Below are 17,713 nucleotides of genomic sequence, written 5' to 3'. Positions count from 1 at the left end.
ATCTGTTTTATATTATATATATATAATGAATGCAGTCTAAATTCTAACTTTATAGGGTATATATATGTTTTACCAGTGGGAAATATTAGCTCAGATTACAAAGGCCAGTGTATGTCCACTTTCTTATGAAGAAGTGGCGAACTAAGTAATGAAGTTACACTGGCCAGGCTTCTGAGTTGTGCAAGACAGGACAGTTCTGGGGTGCACAGCTGGGGGAATTGGCTGGAGTCTCTCTATTGATGGTTCGGGAGTGGCTGGGAGGTCTTTCATGTAACTCTGTTGGGTGTGTCCCTGCCTGTGGATGGCTGTGTAAGTGCAGTGCCTGTCAGAGGCTTGTAAGCTTAACACTAGCACCATAGTGTGAGAGGCAGCCCAGGTTGCAGCTGGGGACCCCGTCACCCCATGTTAAGCAGCTTTCTGTGCCTCCTACTATTCCTTCACCCCACTTAGTAGGCACCAGCAAATAGAAACCTAGCAGATATTTTTCCTGCCTCATGGTATCTCACTTAAAGAGACTGCCTGCCTGCGAGTCTCAAGTCTTTTAATCATCTATTGAACAAGTGCAGCACAGTTTGCGGCACCGCAGTCCTCTCATTGCTGCTTTGCCAACGTGCTAAAACCCTGATATCAAGGGAAGGGGAGCTACCATCACACCAGCTCTTCGGCTAAGAGTTCAGTTTTATTGCCGATTCTATTCTGGATCGATTTGCTAAGGCCACTGGGAAGGTGCCAGTTAGTTCCAGCCATGGGGGTGTTTGTGTTAAGGACACTTGTCCCCTGGACAGACCACCGGTAGAGGTCCTGCTTTTGAATGAAGAGGTCTGGAAACCTTTAGAGGTACATTTGTTGAGGCAGCTTGTGACACGGTGTATAGACCCCACACTGAAGAGGAAGGTGCGAGAGAAGTCCTGTGTGCAGGGCTAGCCCCGCCCTGACAATCATGTTTGGGAGGGAGAAGGCCCTTAAAAAGGAGGAAACTGCAGTCAGCTGAGGGGAGAGACCACCCTGAGCAGGAAGCTGTAGGGGGCACTCTCATCTTCATCCTGGCCTTACAGGCAAACTCCCAGCAGCCCAGACAGAAGGCCTCTTTGAAAACTGCTACGCAGATGGCTCTGCAATAAGGACATACTGTTGGCCTTTTTTCCTTTTGAGGAGGCTCTGGTTAGAAGTTATTCTCAGGTGCGCTGCAACATTTAATTTTCCTTTTGATTCCTAGGGTTACCAGTTTTGGTTGGATGTATTCCTGGAGATTTTATCACATAACATAATCTTTAATTAAAGATTAATCTTTAATTCCTGGAGACTCAAGGACAACCTTGGAGGGTTGGCAACCCCATTGATTACCCATCAGAAGAGACTTAAGAAGGCCTGCACAGGGAGGGGTCCCCCTGGCAAGAGCTAAGATACAGGGGTCTGTGTGTAAGCCACCCAGTGTAGATAACTGGGGGTGGCCAGGGTCTTCCCATCTAGGAGAAAATACCTACAGGGACTCTTTTACATAGCCTATGAAGAGGACGAGCGGTACTGGGTTAGAAAACTCCAGGGCCCGATACAGCAAAATGCATCTGTTCACTTGGCATCTTCAGTGGCCTCAAGACAAGACATGAAATAGCAGAGGTCTGACACAAAAAGGTATTGTTGCAGGTGAGTGGGTGAGGCTGGGAATGGTACAGATCAGTGGCCCTTTACATCCCTTTCCCCATGCATCAGGAGCAGAAGAAGCAGCTTGTGCTTCTGTTTCTCTGTTGAAATATTTCAATCCTAAGTAAAAGTTCCCACCCTTCACATGAGAAGGAGAAAGAAAAAGTAGAGCAGTTCTGAAGAGGTACAACAGACATTTCCCAGTAAGTTACCTAGTGTATACAACAATAGACAAAGACATAAAATAAAGCCAATCTAGTGAAACACAACATGAAAACAAAAGGAGACTATGCAGAGACATGTTCTAGATCTAAATGGTTTCTGTTAGAATCAGCCTCAAAGCGGAATCATTTATCCATTCCAAACTTTGGAGTTTCAGATAAAATGAGACCAAAATACAAACCACTCTTCTGTTGTGTGTGTGTGGAAAATCATTCCAAGTTTGTGCCTATCTCTAGTATTTGGATGATATCCCAAATCTCTGCCTGTATTTAATGTGAACTTAGAAAGTTTTTCAACTGCCAGCAATTGAGCTCAGAACCTCTTGCTCTCTTGTAACATTCCTGCACACCACTACACTCAAAGAGAACCAGGGGCTACCCTCCTAGCACTGCTTTTGAACTCAGCAGTCATCAACTGTTGCATGAAGGGGCGGGAGAAGGAAGAACAATGGAATTAGGCAGATTTTACACCAGTTGAGGAAATGGCCCATTCTCTTTTGAAGTTCAGCATCCCGAATCATTAACAGAGTACAGATGTAGAGACAGACCTGAAATCAAGGCTTTGTTGTTAATGGTGTTAGACCAGTTTATACAATCAGAGGATCTAGCCCAAAGTGTTTAATGTAGTTTAGTTCACCTTTTAGAAAGTGATGGCCATCTCGTTGTCAGTATCAAGTGTGTTTGAAGTTGGAGCAATTTACTGTTGATAGCCAATAGCAAGAACTAGAAAACGTCCCTTTTTCTAAGCAGTCTAAAGAGATATTTTAATGTTTTAAAACTAAATAATAAGGTGGCTCCTGGGATAAATACATTACATTCTGAATGTACCTGTAAGTATTTGCTCTGAAAAAGGCCATTCCCAGTACATGTATCAACATCCATCTTGAAGAATGTTGCTTACCTTGTGTCTCTGGTCCTAGAGATGCTAGAACCATAAGCTACAAGGGACAGACTCTTGTATTAAACCTGGAGGAGCAGCACAAATTATTTAACCCACTGAAAGAAATGTTGAATGTGATCCAAGCTTAGCATTTTAGAGGAGAAGGAGGAAAAGAAGTACAGCCTGAGGCCTATGTGAAAACATACTGGGAAGAAAAAGGGGAGAGAAAAGTGAGTGAATGAGAGATCCAGTGTGAGAAATCAAAAGGCTATTTAATAAAAGAAAATGTGTTTTCCCTCCCCGAGTCCACAAAAAATGAATTGATGTGAAGATGTAAAACAACACTGCATGTGATCACAATTTCTTTGGGGTTCGGCTTGCTCCAGGGGAGGAACACCTTTTAACACAGCCCTGGTTCCAACCTTCACCGGCTCAAAAGGAACATTGTCTGAAGTCACATAGCAGCAGGTCAATCTCTCCTGGCAGGAAACCAAGCTATAAATCAAATAGCCTTCCCCCCCGCCCCCCCCCCCCACTGAGGCTTGCTGGGAAGAAGCAAAATGGGGAAAAAAGTAGAGATGAAATGCACCTCTAATCTCTTTAATGCAGCACTGAAGTTCTTATGAAGAAGGAGCAGAGAAATGATGAGAAAAAAAAAAGGAATGAAAAGAAAAATCTATTCCATTGACACCTACTACAGATGCTTTTAAAAGGGGCATTAGGTGAGCAGGACATTTTCTGTCAGCCCTTTCTACACCAGAGCTTTGATTATGTTGCATAATTCTTTCCAGTTTTTAATAAGAGATTACCATGGAGGAGCCGTTAGATTGGTTCCTGTGTATATATTGTTGCATGGATTCTAGAGAGGTGTGTCTCAGTTTGTGAAGTGTGATCCTCAGATGGTCATGAAAGGGCACCTGCTGAGTCACATCCCATCAGCTTGGAAGAAAGGGGAAAATGAACAGAATTATGAAGTCACTAGGGCCCAGAGGAAAATGGGAGCAGGGAAATAAAGGAATAACTTGCTTCCTCCCCATCCTCCTGATGCTTTCCCCTTTGCTCATCAATTCAACCACACGCGAGTGCTTCTCTCTCCCTTCCACCAATCACAATGGAGCTCCCATCCTCTCTTCCAAGCACCTCCCTGGGGCGGGAGAAGTAGTTCTACTTGGAGAGGGTTGTTAAAGCAGCGCTGGCCTAGAGAGGAGGTTGAGCACCTGCAGAGTTCTGAAAAACTCTGATCTCTGATCTTTTGAACCTGTGAGGAGCTAAGCAATCTCAGCTCTAACTGAATTCCCCACAGCATCTGGCACCTCCTGTTTGCAATGGTCCGGCCAATCTCCCCTTATTTCTAACTGCAGGTGTTCACAGCAAACTCCCAAACTCTGACCAGTTTCAGTCTGAAGCCATACAAGTTACAGATTCCAATGGCATGTTCTCAAGGCCTGTAAATCTGCCTATGATCTGCCTTCTGAACCTTCAGAAACCAGCCCAGGTTCTGGGTTTGTCATGAAACCTGGAACCAGGGCAAGTTCAGCAACCTTTCATGGTAAAAGTGTCATGCAGTTCTTTGATAGCTCCATCACTCTTCCTCATGGTGAAAGTGGTAGAGACATGCAAAAGGTCGATTAGGTGAATATCTTCATGCCCCGCTGATGGAGACATAATCTACTGGGGAATGTGTATTATACTGCATCCCTCTGTGCCTGATCCACAGAAGATATGGGTCTGCTTCAGCTTGTGAAACTGGTTCTTTAGATCAAGGTATAGACACATGTTTTTAGTTTGTGAGGTCTCCAGCTCAGTCTCTGGTGCTTCAGCCAATATGGTAGCCAGCACAAAACATGTTCTGTGCACTAATTTTTCTAATAATGTGCATTTATGTACACACACGAAGAGACTCCCCAGACTCCCTCCAAACAAAGCACACACAAAAGGGGAAAATTAATGAACCCCATAATGCTTTTGTTTTGAATTCCCTCGACATTCCATTTAAATTAAATGAGGACCATGTAAAAAGGTTAAACCCTATCATAGTTGTCAGTAAACTGTCCAGCTGAACTTGAAGAAGGTTGGGTAGAAGCGGGACTTAATTTTTAAAACATGGACTGGAAAGACTTTCTAAAGGCTTGGAAACCTGTTTTTGGAAAAGCCTACCTTCTTCCTAAGCTGGATTATCTTCAAAAAGGTCCATTAATGCAATTTTTGAAAAGGTTCTCTTTAAAGGAAATGCTTAGGCCTCAATATTTGCCTTCCTTAAAAGGAAGTTAAATCCAATACAACACCCTTGGAAGATGTGATATTGTATTATCCAGGAGCAGTCCTAACCAGAATGGCTCTCCATTCATGAACTCTGAGCTGACAGACTGGAAACTTGGGAGTTCAAATTGGAACTCAACCTTAACTATGGACTGGCACCTCCATAATATACTTTGTAGGTATCAACACCGAGGATTGGTGCATGGGATTTATTTTGCTTCAGGAAAGGTGAATTTAGGGCATGAAGAGGTCTGAAAGGGTCAAGGAAATGAAAGTTCATGAATTTGCTGCTATAATGGCACTAAGGTCAATGTTTTGGATGTTAAATGTACACGAGTAAAATGAAGATTTCTCAGGTGTAACCTTATAGTCCCTCATGGAGACTCATGGCCACCACACCTAGGAGGAGAGGTAGGGTGGTGGTGGTCGGGGACTCCCTTCTGAGGAGAAAGGAGGCATCCATCTGCTGACCAGACATGATGTGGTGTGCTGACTGCCTACAGCCCACATCCGAGATATTGCAGAAAGGTTGCCCATGCTGATCCATTCCTCTGACCCTTACTCCATGCTGCTCATCCACATGAGCATGAACTATAGTGCCAGGTAATCTGACCCTGACCAGATTGGCAATGACTACAGGGCTCTGAGAGTGAGGGTGAAGGAGTCAGGATGCAGGTTGTGTTCTCATCCATCCTCCTAGTTGAGGGAAAGGCCTAAGTAGGGACATGAGCATCCTGGAGATGAATGCATGGCTGTGCAGCTAGTGTCAAAGGGAGGGCTTTGACTTCCTCAACTATGGGATGCTGTTCCAGGAAGGAGGAATGCTGGGAAGAGATGGGGTCCACCTGACCAAGAAAAAGACGAGACTAGTGAGGAGGGCTTTAAACTAGGTTCAAAGGGGGCAGAGACACAAGCTCATAGGTAGGTATAAAAAAGGATGACCTTAACAGAGGGCTGAATGTTGGGGAAGACAGGGAAATGGAAAATTACAACAGCGTCATAGGAGCAACAAGGATTACGGGGGGGGGGGGGGGGAGGCAGAAATCTGCTCCACATCTTAGGTGTCGATACACAAATTCAAGGAGTATGGGAAACAAACAGGAAGAAATGGAAGGATTAGTACCTAAACTAAATTATGACTCAATTGACATCACAGACTTGCTGGAATAAATCTCCTGACTGTTTGTTCAGGAAGAACAGGCAGTGAAAAAAGGGAGGAGGTCTTGAATTATACATTAGGAATAGATACACTTGTTCTGAGGTCCAGAAGGAGGCAGAAGGGCAAATCAGTCTCTGGGTGAGGATAAAAGGGGGAGAAAAGGTGTGATGTCATGGCACTGTCTACGATAGATCTCCAAATCAGGAGGAGGGGATGCATGAGGCATTTCTAGAACATATAACAGAATTATCCAGAATACAAGACGTGGTAATAACATTTTAACTGCCCAGACATCTGTTGGAAAATACAAAATGTCCAGTAAGTTCTTGGAATGTATTGGGGACCACTTTTTGTTTAAGAAGGTGGAGGAAGGAACCAAGGGGACAGCCATTTTAGACTTAATTCTAACAGGAAGTAATTGGTTGCCAATCTGAAGACTGCAAAAAGAAGAACAGGAGTACTTGTGGCACCTTAGAGACTAACAAATTTATTAGAGCATAAGCTTTCGTGGACTACAGCCCACTTCTTCGGATGCATATAGAATGGAACATATATTGAGGAGATATATATACAACACATACAGAGAGCATAAACAGGTGGGAGTTGTCTTACCAACTCTGAGAGGCCAATTAATTAAGAGAAAAAAAACTTTTGAAGTGATAATCAAGCTAGCCCAGTACAGACAGTTTGATAAGAAGTGTGAGAATACTTACAAGGGGAGATAGATTCAATGTTTGTAATGGCTCAGCCATTCCCAGTCCTTATTCAAACCGGAGTTGATTGTGTCTAGTTTGCATATCAATTCTAGCTCAGCAGTCTCTCGTTGGAGTCTGTTTTTGAAGTTTTTCTGTTGTAATATAGATGTAATAAAATAATGTAATAAAAATCAACTCTGGTTTGAATAAGGACTGGGAATGGCTGAGCCATTACAAACATTGAATCTATCTCCCCTTGTAAGTATTCTCACACTTCTTATCAAACTGTCTGTACTGGGCTAGCTTGATTATCACTTCAAAAGTTTTTTTTCTCTTAATTAATTGGCCTCTCAGAGTTGGTAAGACAACTCCCACCTGTTTATGCTCTCTGTATGTGTGTATATATATCTCCTCAATATATGTTCCATTCTATATGCATCCGAAGAAGTGGGCTGTAGTCCACGAAAGCTTATGCTCTAATAAATTTGTTAGTCTCTAAGGTGCCACAAGTACTCCTGTTCTTCTTTTTGCGGATACAGACTAACACGGCTGCTACTCTGAAATCTGAAGACTGAAGGCAATTTGGGTGACAGTGATTAAGAAATGACAGATTTCACGATTCCAAGGAAAGGAAAGAAGAAGAACAGCAGAATAAGGACAACAGACTTTAAAAAAGCAGATTTTAACAAACCCAGAGAATTGGTAGGTAAGGTCCTATGGGATGAAAATCTAAGGGAAAAAGGAGTTCAGGAGTGCAGGCAGTCTCTCAAATAGACAACATTAAAGGCACAACAGCGAACTATCATGATGTGAAGAAAAGTTACAAAGAATAGTGATAGGCCAATATGGCTCCATCGGGAGCTCTTTAATTACCTGAAATTCAAAACAATTCCTACAGAAATTGGACATATGGACAGATTCATAAGGATGAGTACAAAAGCTTAGCACAAACATGAAGGGACAAAATTAGAAAGGCTAAGGCAGAAAATGACTTAGATCTAGTAAGGGAGACAAGACAGTAGGAAGAGATTCTATAAATACATTAGGAGAATAGGAAATGAAGGAAAGGGTAGGTCCTTTAAGCAGAAGAGGAGAGCTAATAATGGACAACATCAAGAAGGCTGAGTTTAATGCCTATTTTGTTTCAGTCTTCACTAAAAAGGTTAATTGTGATCAGATGCTTAACACAATATTATCAACAAGGGGGAAGAAATGCAAGACAAAATAGGGAAATAAGCTAAAGAATATTTAGTTATTCAAGTCTGCAGGGCCTGATGAAATTCACCCAGGAACTAGCAAAAGCTGTCTTGGAATCCTTAGCGATTATCTTTGAGCACTCACAGAGGACAGGTGACGTCCCAGGAGCCTGGATAAGGGCAAACATAGAACCTAGGGCAAACATAGAACCTATCTTTAAAAAGAGGAACAAAGAGGACCTGGGGAATTATAGGCCACTTAACCTTACTTCAATACCTGGAAATGTACTGGAACAAATTAATAAGCAATCAGCTTGTAAGCACCTGGAGGATAATAGGTTTATAAGGAATAGCCAGTATGGATTTATCACGAGCAAATCATGCTAAACCAACCAAATTTCCTTCTCTGACAGGGTTACTGACCTAGTGGATAGTGAGGAAGGAGTAGGCATGAAATATCTTGATTTTAGTAAGGCTTCTGCCACAGTCTCTCATGACAATCTCATAAGCAACTAGGGAAATACTGTCTAGATGAAATTACTATATGGTAGGTGCACAACTGGTTAAAAGACCATACTCAATGAATAATAATCAAAGGTTCACTGTCAAAGTGAGAGGGCATATCTAAGGAGTCCCACAGGAATCAGTCCTGGGTTGACTTGGATAATGGAGTAGAAAGCATGCTTCTAAAATTTGCAAATGACACCAAGCTAGGAAGAGTTACAAGCACTTTGAAGGACAGGATTAGAATTCAAAACGACCTTAACAAACTGGAAAACTGGTGTGACTTCAAAGGATGAAATTCAATAAAGAAAAATGCAAAGTATTTCACTTAGGAAGGAAAAAATCAAATGTACAATTACAAAATGGGGACTAATTGGTAAGGCAGTAATACCACTGAAAAGGATCTGGGGGTTAGAATGGATCACAAATTGAATAAGAGTCAACAACAAGATGTAATTGCAGAAAAGTCTAATATCATTCTGGGGTGTATCGTATGTAAGACACAGGAAGTCCTGCTGTACTTGGCACTGGTGAGGCCTCAACTGGAGTACGGTGCCTAACTCTTGGCACCACACTTTAGGAAAGAGCTGGACAAATGGGAGAGAGTCCAGAGGACAGCAACAAAAATGATATACATTTTAGAAAATTTGACCTATGAGGAAAAGTTAAAAAAACCTGGGTATGTATAGTCTTGATAAAAGAAGACTGAAGGGGGACCTGATAACAGTCTTCAAATACGTTAAGGGCTGTTATAAAAGAGGATGGTAATCAATTGTTCTTCATGTCCACTGAAGGTAGGACAAAAAGTAATGGGCTTAATCTGCAACAAGGGAGATTTGATTAGATAGTACAAAAAATATTCTAACTATAAGGATAGTTAAGCACTAGAATAGGCTTCCAAGGGAGGCTGTAACTTCAGTAACAGGCAAATTGGTTGAAACTATAGTAAAAAACAGAATTCATCAGACACACAGATGAACATGATTTGTTGGGGAAGAGTCAACATGGCTGTTGTAAATAGAAAACTGCCTCACCAATCTGTTAGAATTCTTTGAGGGGACCAACAAACATGTGGCCAAGAGTGATCCACTGGATATCTATCATGTACTTGGACTTTCAGAAAGTCTTTGACAATGTCTCTCACCAAAGGCTCTTGAGCAAAGCAAGGAGTCATCAGAAAAGAGGGAAGGTCCTTTCATGGATCAATAACTGGTTAAATGAAAGGAAACAAAGGGTAGGAATAAATTATCAGTTTTCACAGTGGAGAGAGGTATATAGCCGGGTCCCCAGAGGATTTGCACTGAGACCAGTGCTGCTCAACATATTCATAAACGATCTGGAAAAAGGGGTAAACAGTGAGGTGGCAAAGTTTGCAGACGATACAAAATTACTCAGGACAGTTAAGTCCAAAGCAGACTGCAAAGAGTTACAAAGGGATCTCACAAAACTGGGTGACTGCGTGTGATGGGGTGAGCATACCCCACACTTTGCAGGAAAGGTCCCAGTGTCTCTGATGCTTATTGGTATATATGTCAGTATTGAATCACGATAAGTTTAATGACATGCCAGGTACTTTGGTTCATATATACCCTATTAATGGAACAAGCCAAGAAAATGCAAAAGAAAATGCAAGGTTAAGTTACAAATTAGATCAAGAATGCCTCACTAAATGGGTCACATACCAAACAGAGTTTTCAGCCAGTTTAAAATCACTTGTATACTTATGGAACGTTGAACAGCGAAACAGAGCTCCTCAAGAGATAGAAAACTCTTCATAGACTAGAAAGAGAGAGCCATGTTCTAGTGGTTAGCATATTACTGGGAAAATCCTGATTCTGGGTCTTTGGACAAGTCCTTTAACCTCTGTATCTCAGCTTCTGTAGATGAAAAATGTGAATAATTATTATTTAGCATTTATATTGCAGTAATCCCTAGAAGCCTGACCAGATCAGGGCCCTATGGTGCTCAGCACTGTACAATTAAATGGTAAATGGCAGTCCCTGCCCCCAAACAATTTACAATCTTAATACTGACCTTCCTCGCCAGGAGGAGGTGAGAATTATTAATTATAAACTACTTTGAAGGTAAAAAAACATGTATGTGCTAAGTACTGTTGTTCTCTTGAGTCACCACATCCTCCTCTGAACTCTCTGTGAACCATTTACAACACTTTAAAATTTAAATTTGAGCAATATCCTGGAGACACTTTATAATTGGTTGGTTGGTGGCAATTGACATCTGTCATAGCTGTCCCTGGCATGTTTAAGCTGAGTGAGGAAAACAGGTGTGGCTAACTGCATTCTCATAGCCACCCCATCCACACTTGCCAACTAGGCAATTTTGCTCACCCCTTTTAATGTGATGAGTAAGAAGAGTGCTGAAGATACTTTCACCCTGAAAAAATCAGAGAATAGCTGATATTGTCAGGGAGTCTTCTGTCCTCTGCTACACTGGAATCCACTCCTTGGATAGTCTATAAAACAGCACTCACTTTAGTTAACTGCTATTCTGCTTAAGGTAGTGTAACCCACACACCTTCTGGGTGTGGTGTTCTGTCCCAACTAGTGGCACCGAGACCACTTAGAGAGAGAGAGAAAATAAGTCTGGTCTACAGCCTCAGCTAACAGCCAGCTGGCTGTTAGCTCATGCTGTAGAGGCTCATGCACTAAGCTCCAAGGGTCCTTGGTTCAATCCTGCCCGCTGATGACCGGGGTCTGTCGGCGTTACAGTAGCACTGCCTTCCAATTCCATCAAAACATCACAACATAATTTGGCATCAAGTCTCTGTTCAAGAAACACTCAGTATCATAGTGTACTGGTAAATCTGCATGGGAAAGCATGCACAGTGCAGCAGCACATGTAGTCAAGTATCAGAGGAGTAGCCATGTTAGTCTGAATCTGTAAAAAGCAACAGAGGGTCCTGTGGCACCTTTAAGACTTACAGAAGTATTGGGAGCATAAGTTCCTAATGTCCAACCTAAACTTCCCTTGCTGCAATTTAAGCCCATTGCTTCTTGACCTATCCACAGAGGTTAATGAAAACAATTTTCCTCCTTGAAGCAACCTTTTAAGTATTGAAAACTGTTATCATGTCCCCGGCTCAGTCTTCTCTTCTCCAGACTAAACAAAGCCAGTTTTTTCAATCTTTCCTCATAGGTCATGTTTTCTAGATCTTTACATGTAAAAGAACTGCATGCATGAGCTCACTGAGTGCAATCAGGCTGTAGAGAAGAGGGCACAGCCTCTACCCCAAGACCTTACAGTCAAAGGGTCTGATCCTGCAAATGCTTATGGTAATGAGTGCTACAGTCAGTTGTGTTCGCAAGATCAGACCCTGAGCCTGACTCAGACAATATAGTATAAACATAATGCACTGGATAAGAGTCAAAATGATTTACTTTAAAATCATCACTTACAGAGAGAATGATGTTTGAAAGCTTCATAGAAGGTGCCTGTTTCACTGAGGGCTTTGAAAGGAGAGAGCATGGCTGATTCAGCATCAGCTCAGTGCTCAAGACATTGCACGTGTAAATCCCAGTACAAGAGATATGAAAATATAGCCCACTGCACATCGCGTTTCCCTTAAACATCATGCCATAAAGCACAGCCCAAAGTCCGTTATGTTGATGTCAGGACCATAACTGAATTGTTAGGCCTCAGGCGTTTATTTCAGCTGGAAGGAGAGAAGAGGTTACCACAATTGGGCACTGTGCAAACACCCCCCCTCCCGCATATTAATACACAGTAAGATATAATAGAAGTGTTTCCTTTAAGTCTTTTAGAAGCAAGGGGTACAGTATCTTAAACTGCCTCATGCCACATTAAAAAAAGATAAAGTAATAAAATGGTTTCTATATATTGTAAAAAAATATTCAGCGGCTTGATCTAAACAATTCTGTATCAGCTGGAGAGAAAAGCTGTGTTACAAAAGGGAGGTGCTGAAGATGGTCCCTTTGGGATTCCATTTTAACGATCTAATTTACCAGCTAAATCTATTTGAGTTTTTATCCTTTTTATTTGGGAGTTTTATGAACACTGAATCTAGGCTGTGACAATATCCTGAACAGGCAACATGAAAGGGCAGTTCAAAGGACCAGGAGTGCAGCAGCATATTCTGCTACGGCAGCAATATGTAACGAAGCAGAATGTAATCTACAAACTAGGCCATGGCCTGAACTGGTGACTTGAAGAGTGGCTGATAAATACTGACAGAGACTGTGCACAGAGAGAGGGAGTCTGCCTCTAGTCAAGTTTGCAGGAAACTCCCTGCCACTCCTGTCAGATAAGCAGTGCAGTGAACCTTGCTTGTGGAACTCAAGTGCCTCTAGGCCCCACGAGCTAACTCTGGCAAAGAAAACCCTGCTGGAATAGAAGGAAGAGGGATGTGCTTGTAAGGTACAGAGCTGACGCCTTAAGGGCCCGTGCAGTGAGGAGAATCAAGCCATTGGAATTTTTAAACTGGTTTGCTACCCCAGTTGAGCGCTACCTATTGCTGCATTGCCTTCAAACCCAACAGGTAATACTGTGCTCTCCACTCATGAATGAATGTAGAAATCCTCTCCCCTTATAGGCAAGATTTCAGTGTTTATTTATGCTGCAGCTATCTTAAATCCCTGATATGCCCATTCTCATCACAGATTTGCTATTCGCTCTGCCATTTAAAGCTCGTTGGAGATCTCCTCTCCTTTAAAACTAGCTGTAGTTAGCACAGGAAAGGAATCCAAATAGGTGGCTATACCGTAGCTACTAAAACAACAGCTGTTCAGCAATGCTCCCATTTGACTCCATTTTCTCTCCACCCCTACGTCTACCACTCCTTCAGCTGCATGGCTATGCCATTAGCACAGTAGGGGTAGGAGGCCTTCTTGGGGGCTCAGCATATTCTCTGTGTTGCCAGCACAAGGCCTGAGGATGTGTCAGAATCTGTTCTCCATTCTGGTGGGACATGTTCACTAAAGTAATCTCTCAAACTGTGCTGCCATGTCTCCACTAGGAGTGACTCTAAAACACACACACACAACCCCTCCTCTCATTCCTGACAGCTCCCCCTGCCCTTGCCCCATTCAACCACCCCTTCTCCCTGTCCCGACTGCCCCCTGCTGCCCCATCCAACCCCCGCTCCTTCCTGCCTGCCGCCCTGGGACCCCTGCCCCCATTCAACCCCCTATTCTCCCCCCCGACCCCTATCCACACCCCCACCCCCTGACCACCACCCTGAACTCCCCTGCCCTCTATCCAACCCCCCCGCCCCCGCTCCGTGCCCCCTTACCACGCTGCCTGGAGCGCCAGTCGTTGGCGGCGCTACAGCCGCGCCACCCGGCTGGAGCTGGGCCACGCCGCCACCGCCACCACGCAGCACAGAGACTGGGTCAGGCCGGGCTCTGCAGCCCCGGCCACCCAAAGCATTGTGCCAGTGGTGGAGCGAGTGAGCTGAGGCTGCGGGGGTAGGGGGCACAGCAGGGGAGGGGCCAGGGTAGCCTCCCAGGCCAGGAGCTTGGGGGCCGGGCAGGACGGTCCTGAGGGCCGGATGAGGCCCATGGGCCATAGTTTGCCCACCCCTGTTCTAGCCAGTCCTTCAAACTACCCATTGGCCAGGCTGTCAGTGGTGCTGGACACCCGATCGGTATAGCGCACTGCAGCCCAGAACCCCTGAGCTCAAGCGACCTGCCAGTCTCAGCCTCCCAAATAGGTGTGCGCCACTGCATCCAGTCGGGTGTTAAAGTAAGCATTTAAAAGAAAAAAAATCCATTGAGCTTTTTAAGATCCAAAATTACAGCTCCTGGGAAAACCCACCACAGTGCTAAATATCGCAGAGTTTGACAGCTTTATACCTCTCTCACCAGTAACGGCCTAGTGCTGATCTCACTGTGTCAATCAGGTCTAGCTCCAATGAAGCCTATGGAGGTACATCAGTGCAACTCCAGTGCAAGCAATCCTTGGTTAGTCACAAAGGCACAATTACCCAACCAGAAAGGTCTTGAAAGAGATACTTCCAGATTCTCACCATATACATGAAGTTTACACTTCAGCACAGACAAGAGGAGTAAATAGCTTTGAATCCTTTCTAAATAAAGTAAATGCCAGTATGCTAGAGCAGTGGACCAAAACACTGCAGAATCATCACAGTAAGCAGCCATGTGTTTCAGACCATTGCTATAGAATGCTACAGAGATTCTTTACTTTTACAATATGGGCTGAGGCCTTTATGAAGGGAATGCACAGTTATGACTTTTTTTTTGCATGCATACATCCACCTGAGCATTCACTCTATTTGTCTACTTGCATGGTTTTTTCATACCTAGCAAGCACTAAGGGCCTGATCCTGTCTCATGGAAGTCAATTAGAATTTTTCCATTGAATTCAACATCAAATACCCTATGCATATTACTGCAAGACATAGGAAACAGGCTTCCTGTCCCCCTTTCACAGATTCATAGATTCTAAGGCCAGAAGGCACCATTGTGTTCATCTAGTTCAGGGATGAGCAAACTATGGCACGTCCGGCCCGCCAATCTATTTAATCCGGCCCTCGAGCTCCTGCCGGGGAGTGGGGTCTGGGGCTTGCCCCACTCCTGTTCTCCAGCTGGGAAGTGGTGTCGGGGGCTGCTCCGCGCGCATGTGCTGCAGCTCCGTGTGGCTCCCAGAAGCAGTGGCATGTCCCTCCTCTGGCTCTGCACACTGCCCCAGCCCCAAGTGCCGCCCCTGTAGCTCCCATTGGCTGAGAACTGCAGCCAATGGGAGCTGCAGGGGTGACGCCTGTGGACGAGGCAGCACACGGAGCCACCTGGCCGTGCCTCCGCGTAGAACCAGAGAGGGGACATGCCCTCAAACATATATTGTTTGCTTGCACCGTTTACCAAGCGATCCAGATCGCTCTAAATCAGTGCATCATTATTTACCTCGTCCTCGTCATTATTTGCCACTCCCCCAATTTCTGTGTCATTTGCAAACTTTATCAGTGATGATTTTATGTTTTCTTCCAGGTCATTAGTGAGGATGTTAAATAGCGTAAGGATATTAATGAGGGACCCCATGGAAACACCTGCTTGATGATGATTCCCCTTTTACAACTACATTTTGAGACCTATTAGTTAGCTAGTTTTAAATCCATGCCATTAATTACATTACCTTCCTTTAATTCTTTATTAATAGAGTCCTGTCTTAGATGCTCCATTATCTTGCCCGGGATCGCTGGCAGGCTTGACAAGCCTATAATTACCCAGGTTATCCAATTTACCCTTTTTTAAAAAATGGCACATTAGCTTTCTTCCAATCTTCTGGAACTTCCCCAGTGCTCCAAGACTTATTGAAGAATCAACATTAACCGTCCAGTGAGCTCCAGCTCTTTTAAAACTCTTGGATGCTGATTTAAAATACTCTAACTTTAGTAGGTTCTGTTTAAAATCCTCCAGAGATACTAGTGGAATGGAAAGAGTGTTATCATCACCATATGAGCACTCCACTGGTACTGAAGGGGAAAGCTTATTCATGGTGACTCAGTCTCATGTTTCGGCCTCTTTGGCACACCAGAGAAACTGCCGGAAAAAAAGGTTGCACTAACAGTAGAAACCCATTAAATGGTTTAGCACAAAACCAAAAATCCACTTCCTCCCTCAGCAATATATATATATATATATATATATATATATATGCTTCTTCTCACCCACAATTACATTTTGAAAAATGCCAGCAAAAATGCAGCACAATTCCGTGTAATACTGGATTTTATGACTTTTACTGTAGTGGTTCTCAACACTGCATTCTCTCTTCCCTCCTACACACATAAACCTCTTAAACCTGCAATGTGGTACTGTGAAAAGGTACTAGGTTAAATTCACACATGGCAGTTCTGATTGGGATTCAGACTGTGCTGAATGGAGTTGCAGACTGGTTTTAGACTTTTCAGTGGGAGGATTATACTTTGGGCAGTGTAGAAATGAAAACATGCCAGATTTGTTTAGATCTGACTGAGTGATGACTAATGTTGACAGTAAAAACTGAGAAATCTCAGACTATTATTGTACCCTAGTGTGTGCACAGTGTATTTATAAAATACTAGCCTGATTTGCTTAAAAGCAAAATCAGTGCTAAATACAAATTAACCAATGCACAGTTTCATAGCTGCATCACCTGGGACTAATTATGATGCAAATCACGTGAGCCGCACAACAGGGGAGTGTGACAGAACTCGGTTTCCCTAATGCACGGCTGGAGTCATAGTCATAAGCAGTCCATTCTCTAGAAAACCAACCCTGACTGATTTCCACACTCATGTTAGCTGATGCCCAGAAGGAGCAGTCACTGGGAGGATAGTGCTAGCAAAGGTTACCTGTGGAACACTTCATTGTCATGCTGCTGGTGTTATTGAAGCAGCTCTCTGGGGTGGGTCTCTTTTCCCAGTGCTGCTGAAGATTATGCATTAAGTATTCTCACTGAATGAGCTATTCTTGAATAGCCAAGAGAAACTGATGTAGAAACACAGGCATTGCCAATCAAAAACGACCAATAATGTTCCACCTAGCGCTCTATCCTGTCTCCAACGGTGGATTGTGTCAGAAGCTTGAGAGGAAAGTGTAAGCAATCACCACAAATACCTACAACAACGCTTCAAGCTGCATTCTGTGCCCTGCTGTTGGGTGCTCATGGTATCATCATCTGCTACAGGGAAATGGAATCCTGAACTCTGATCTTGGGTACTTAGGCTTGCCTATACTTCAACAGCTACCACAGCACAGCTGCACCACTGTAGTACTTCAGCACAGACACTCACTACAGCGCCGGGAGCGGTTCTCCTGAGGCTGTAGTTAATCCATCTCCCCGAGAGGCAGTAGTTAAGTCAACAGAAGAATTCTTCCATCTACACAGGGGGTTGGGTCACCTTAACCATGTTGCTCGGGGTGTGGATTTTTCACTTCCCTGAGTGACGTAGTTGGGTTGACTACTTTTTAGTGTAGACCAGGCCTCAGATTCTCTTGACAGTACTACACCCTTTGTTCTAGAGCAGACTTCCCCACTAACTTAGGCTAGGTGTACACTAAAAAGTTAGGCTGATCCAGCTACGTCACTCAGGTGTGTGAAAAATACTGACTACACCCTGAGCGACGTAGTTAGGCCTTCCTAACCCGATGTACACATTGCTAGGTCGAGGGAAGAATTCG

General features: G+C 43.7%; 1 protein-coding gene across 7 annotated transcripts in view; it reads right to left on the bottom strand.

Moving 5' to 3' along the window:
• Window positions 1-17,713, bottom strand: part of ZHX2 (zinc fingers and homeoboxes 2) — a 119,556-nt gene that overhangs the window by 37,541 nt on the left and 64,302 nt on the right. The window contains exon 1 of one of the 7 annotated variants that reach the window (XR_010598981.1): window positions 10,238-13,665. The exons of the other annotated variants lie outside the window; for them this stretch is intronic. The gene's annotated coding sequence lies outside the window, so the exon portion shown is untranslated. Of the gene's footprint in view, window positions 1-10,237; window positions 13,666-17,713 lie in introns of those variants that run through there. 7 annotated transcript variants of the gene reach the window in all.

The sequence above is a fragment of the Chrysemys picta genome, chromosome 2 (assembly GCF_011386835.1).
Source record: "Chrysemys picta bellii isolate R12L10 chromosome 2, ASM1138683v2, whole genome shotgun sequence".
Lineage (NCBI taxonomy): Eukaryota > Metazoa > Chordata > Testudines > Emydidae > Chrysemys > Chrysemys picta.
Note: the sequence above shows the minus strand (reverse complement) of the source record. Positions and strands in the feature narration are given on the sequence as shown.